A 6,000-nucleotide genomic window follows, 5' to 3' on the forward strand; every position below is an offset into this window, starting at 1 on the left:
CATCTCAGTGAGAACTTCCTTGCCTTTCCATTGATCCAAACCTTTCGTCCTTGCTTCTGTGAGATCTTCGTCATTGTGGTTATGTTCTTCAGCATAATGGCCTGCACTTTTTTCTTCATACATGTTCCCTTTTCCCTTGTGAAGATAAAACCCGGTGGAGCTTGATTTTTGGCAGACTGATTATTGGGCTACTCAGTGATTCAAACTGGTGGCAAAGGAATTCTACGTGGGATCTGCTCTACATTCTTTTTCGCAAATGTAGTGTTTTCTACCCTCATCCATGACCCATATTGTGAAATTTTTGATATTACTGAAAACTGGGGGCAAGCTTGAGCTAGATGACCTAGGCATCCACATGCATAACAAAAATCAGAGAGTTTTTCAAACCATTGTTGGGACTTGGTAAGTCGAAACCTTCCGGAAGAGGTTTGTCAATATTTATTTCAACCTTCATCCTAAGGTACCTTCTAAGAGCAACACCAAAAACCATTGATTAAGATTTTTTTCAAACCATTGTTGGGACTTGGTAAGTCGAAACCTTCCGGAAGAGGTTTGTCAATATTTATTTAAACCTTCATCCTAAGGTACCTTCTAAGAGCAACACCAAAAACCAATGCTTTGTCTATATCTCAATGAGATTTCCTAGTATTTGCCCTATTCTCTCAGCATTACAATTTGCAAACATTTCCATGGGGAGACCATGTATTTGCACCCAGAACATAGCATAGTTTAGAGTGACTTCATGAACACTAAGTCTAGGTGGCAGTGTTTCAAAACCGGATGGTATCCCTTGAAATTCCATGGGCGATTTGCTAGGACTCTTTCTTTATCCTTGATTAGGGAAGGTAAAAAGAAATGTATTGATGTCTATGTCTTCAATAGTAAGGTGCACAATAAAGCTCCAAACCGCTCTAAAGGTTGCATGGAAGGTGTGTTTATTCAGTGGCTTTGAGGCAATCAGTTTTCCTACCAGAGTCAAATTTGAGAAGTGGTTAACGGGCCTACCTCTGGTTTGAGTTGCAGATCATTCCAAGTAAGAGCTTCAACTTGTCTTACCAATTTGTGAATACAAAAGTGGTTCGAAGATGACATGTCTGAGGAATGGATGATTCCGAATGGTAAGTGACGTTTCAGATGAGGTTGGAGATTAATAGTTCTGGATGTTCGATGGAGGTGAGATGAATAAGAAGGGAAATTCTACTCAGAGAGGGAATACCCATGTGAGAGGTAGAGAGAACTCACCTGGAGAGAGAGCTGGGTGCTGCTATGGTACTCTTTAGTCGATCAATTTACATAATTTTGCTCAATCCTAATGGGCTGAGTCTCAGGACTTTCATATTCTAAATCTCAAACATGTTTTATTAGGCTAGTTATCTCTAAAGTTCTCCGAATCATAAGACTACGTTTGGTTCCTTAACCGAACTCAGATTTAGACATCTTCTAATATCTAAACACCAAACTTTCAAATTATTAAACTTATCTCAACTCAAAAAATCTTTACATGTGGGACCTATAACATTTTTCAACTCAACACCTCTTTATACGTGAGACCTACAACATTTTTCAACTCAACACCTCTTTACACGTGAGACCCACAATATTTTTCAACTCAACACTTCTTTACACGTGAGACCCACAACATTTTTCAACTCAACACTTCTTTACACGTGAGACCCACAACCTTTTTCAACTTCCCATAAATATATCTAAACTCATCTTAATATCTAAATACATCTAAATTCATTTTAGGTGGGTTCCACAAAACTTACTTTACTATCTGATGGGAACCAAGATAGGCCTAGTCTTAAAGATCATTTGTAAATTCCAGATGGGCCAATTACAAGATCAAGAGCCAAGAAGATCAAGGAAGCAATACACGAATTGGTGCAATCCACTTGGGATGAAGCTGTCAAGAGCCCAACACTCAAGATGGGCTTGAAAGAAGGAGAACCAGCTTTGATCCACTTGATTCAAGCTGTGGAAGACATGACTTAGAGATATGGCCTATTGTTATTGGAAACTTCCAATTTGGTTAAATGATTTATTTTATTAGTTTAGAATAAGTGGGCTTGAAGATGTATGGCCCACACGTCTTATTTTTAATGAACTAGGGTTTTTGAGAAGGCCTTGTATTTTGGCCAATGGCTTATTTGGAAAGTTACTTTTTAGGAATTAGGGTTTCAAGAGGTACTATAGCGTTACTGTAGCCGTATTGTAGCCGCGGGTACTGTAGCTAGACATTGTTTATCAGGGCATTTTGGGTAAAAATGAGCTTTATTTTGGCTAGGGTTTTAATTAGGTTTAGTTTAAATACTCCTTGTAGCCTCATTTGAAGGTTAGACAGTATTGAATGTTATTTGTGAGTTGAAGTTTCTCATCTTGTTCTTGATTGAGCTCTTGAACTTATCAAAGGTAAATCACAACCTTTGTGGCGTTCCTCCTTTATAATCTAGGTTCTTGAGACGGGTTCTTCAACGGGTCTCGATTTTGATATAATCTAGGTTCTTGAAACGAGTTCTCATCGGGTCTATGTTTTTTCATCTATTGACTTGAATTTGGCTTTCTTGGGGAGTGTTCAAATTGATTGTGGGTTCAAGGGATTTCATTCCCGCGGGTTCATATCATTTGGTATTCAAAGCAAGGTTTCCAATCAGGTCTGATTCTATCTTTTAATTTTTTGCATCCTTAAATTTAATTCTAGGGCTACATTGTTCTAGGGTTGCCAAAAAAAAAAATTGCAGAAACAAAAAGTAGGCTGCCGAAATTCTTAGGGTTTTTGAGTTTGGCTGAAATTTGCATCACCTAGGGTTTCAAAATTCTAGGGTTTCCTGTATCTCTAAGTTTGTCAATTTCTTAGAGTGTCATTCCATTGATTATCTTCTATTTTATTGTCAATTCTTGTGCGCTTGAATTCAATTACTTGATTTTCATAATTGAGTATTGCTGTTTGTGATTTAATTAGAGAGAAGAAGAGAAAAGAAAAGAAAAGAAAGGAAAGGAAAAGAAAAGAAAAGAAAGGAAAAGAAAAGAAAAGAAGAGAAAATTCAAAAAAAAAAAGAAGAAGAAGATAAGAAAAGGTAGCATATTCAAAGGTTGCTACATAGTTACAACAATGAGAGAAATACATTTGTTGATTGAGTTTTATCATCAAGGGGGCTGAATACATGTTTCTAGTTGATATCTTGTTTTTATAATTACTCTTTTCCTTGTATAAATTCCTTGAGTCTCGTGTCATTTTATTCCTACCTTATTTTTTGTTCTTGTTTCATGGACTTAATTACTCGTTGGAATAAAACATGGTTGCTTTGTCTTGATTGAGTTCAATTAGTTCTTAAAGAACTTGAGTGGGAAAATTCTTGAGGTAAAAGGCAAGAGAGTGTGAGACTATTATCGGAAAAAAGCCAATTAAGAGTGAAACACGAGTGGAGTGCCATTATTCGAGTGTAAACACGTAAGGGAGTGTGTGAGGTTTTAGGAGGCGACGTGAGCATAGAGTTGAAAATGAGTATGAGAATGAGGGAGATGGTGAGGATGAGGAAGACTTAACATATGAAGTTGGGTTGGGTAGACATAGAGGAGTTAGGCGTGGAAGAGGACTTAGGGCAAAGCCGAGGGGTCGAGATGGAGTAGATAAAAACCTTGGGAGCATCAAAATGAAAATACCATCATTCCAAGATAGAACTGACCCTGAAGTTTATTTAGAGTGGGAGAAAAGAATAGAGTTGGTGTTTGATTGTCATAATTACTCTGAGGAGAAGAAGGTGAAGTTGGCGGTAATTGAGTTCACTGATTATGCGAGTATTTGGTGGGATCAATTAGTGACCAATAGGAGGAGGAATCATGAGAGGCCTGTAGAAACTTGGAGAGAGTTGAAAGCTATCATGAGGCGGAGATTTGTACCTAGCCACTACTATAGAGACCTCCACCAAAAATTACAAAATCTTACACAGGGGTGTAGGAGTGTAGAGGATTACTATAAGGAGATGAAGGTAGCTATGATTCGGGCTAATGTAGTGGAGGATCGGGAGGCCACGATGACAAGATTTTTGAGTGGGTTGAATAGGGAGATAGCCAATGTAGTTGAGTTGCAACATTATGTGGAGGTAGAGGACATGGTACATATGGCTATGAAGGTGGAGAGGAAGTTGAAAATAAAAGATACATCAAGGTATACTTTGGTTTCTAGTACTCCTTGGAAACCAAAGTGAGACAAAAATGATCAAATTGTAACAAAGGGGAAGACCGAACTACCTAAGGGAAAATATGAGGGTGAGGCTGAAACCTCAAGAAAAATAGAGAATGAGTTGGAAAACAATTGTGAGGCCGAAAGTTCAAAAAAGAATGAGAGTGAAAGAAAAAAAAAGAGTGAAAATGAAAAATATAGTGAGATGAAAAGAGAGAATGAGGCCGAAACATCGAGAGAAAGAGAGAGTGAAAAAGAAAATATAGAGGTGGCTGAGAGCCAAGAAAAAAGAGTGGTGCCAAAAGAGAAAAAAGAAAGAGAGATTGCAAAGAGAAACAGAGAGACAAAAGTGAGTTTTTATGCTAAGTCAAACTTTTATACTAACAAATTTAACGACTCTTTGCCTAGTGTTGTTGTTTATTTGTTGCAGGGATATGAGGTCATGATTCCTAGCGGCGTGTTTTGTGGATTGCCACCTACTAGGGAGATAAAGCACTATATTGATTTTGTGCCAGGTGCGACAGTTCCTAACCGACCTTTCCTTGAAGAACATGAGTTTTTTACACACTTGAAGGGACAAGGTATGTCGTTGACTATAATGCATGCTAAGTGGGAGGACTGTGTTGAGACTTTTCCTCATGTATTCAAATACACACAAGGTATGGAAAATTTTGTGGTTGAAGCTTTAGCAAGAAGGTACGTCTTTATCTTCATTTTAGATGCAAAATTGTTGAGACTTGAATATAATAAGGAATTGCATGCTAATGATGATGACTTTGCTAGTGTGTATGGAACCTGTGAAAAAGCATCGTTTGGTAAGTTCTATAAATTAGATTGGTACTTGTTTAGAGAGAATAGATTTTGTGTGCCAACTAGTTTTATGCTTAAGTTGCTTGTGTATGATAGACATGGTGGTTTGTTGGGTAACTTTGGTGTAAGGAAGACTTTCAATATGTTGCATGAATGTTTGTGGGAGTATCATTTGCCATTCACTGACGTCTTGCATGAACGTTTGTAGAAGTATCATTTGTCATTCATTAACGTGTGCATGAACATTTGTGGAAGTATTAATTGCCATTCATTGAGTTTGCATATAATTGGAGTGGTGTAAGAAAAACTTTAGGTGTGTTTCATGAACGTTTGTGGGAGTATCATTTGCCATTTATTGAATTGCTACATGGACATTTGCGGGAGTATCATTTGGCCTTATTAGAGTGTGCATATAAAACCTTGCATACTACTATTTCTTATTCTCCATTTGAGGTTGTTTATGGTTTTAATCCACTTACTCATTTACCTTTGATGGCTTTGCTTGTTGATGATAGGAGTAGCTTGGATGAACATTTTCAATTTCTCGAGAAAATTAATGAAAATACATATGAAGTAGATCTTTCAAGTAAGTATCATGTTTTTGTTATTTTCAATGTTACTAACATTTTTCCTTTTGATCTAGGTGGAGATTCGAGGTCGAATCCTTCTGAGGAGAGGGAGAATGATGGGCCTAGTCTTAAATATCATTTGTAAATTCCAGATGGGCCAATTACAAGATCAAGGGCCAAGAAGATCAAGGAAGCAATCCACTTGGGATGAAGCTGGTAAGAGCCCAACACTCAAGATGGGCTTGAAATGAGGAGAACCAGCTTTGATCCACTTGATTCAAGCTGTGGAAGACATGACTTAGAGATAGGGCCTATTGTTATTGGAAACTTCCAATTTGGTTAAATGATTTATTTTATTAGTTTAGAATAAGTGAACTTGAAGATGCCTGGCCCACACGTCTCATTTTTAATGAACTAGGGTTTTTGAGAAGGCCTTGT

The sequence above is a fragment of the Juglans microcarpa x Juglans regia genome, chromosome 5S (assembly GCF_004785595.1).
Source record: "Juglans microcarpa x Juglans regia isolate MS1-56 chromosome 5S, Jm3101_v1.0, whole genome shotgun sequence".
NCBI lineage: Eukaryota > Viridiplantae > Streptophyta > Magnoliopsida > Fagales > Juglandaceae > Juglans > Juglans microcarpa x Juglans regia.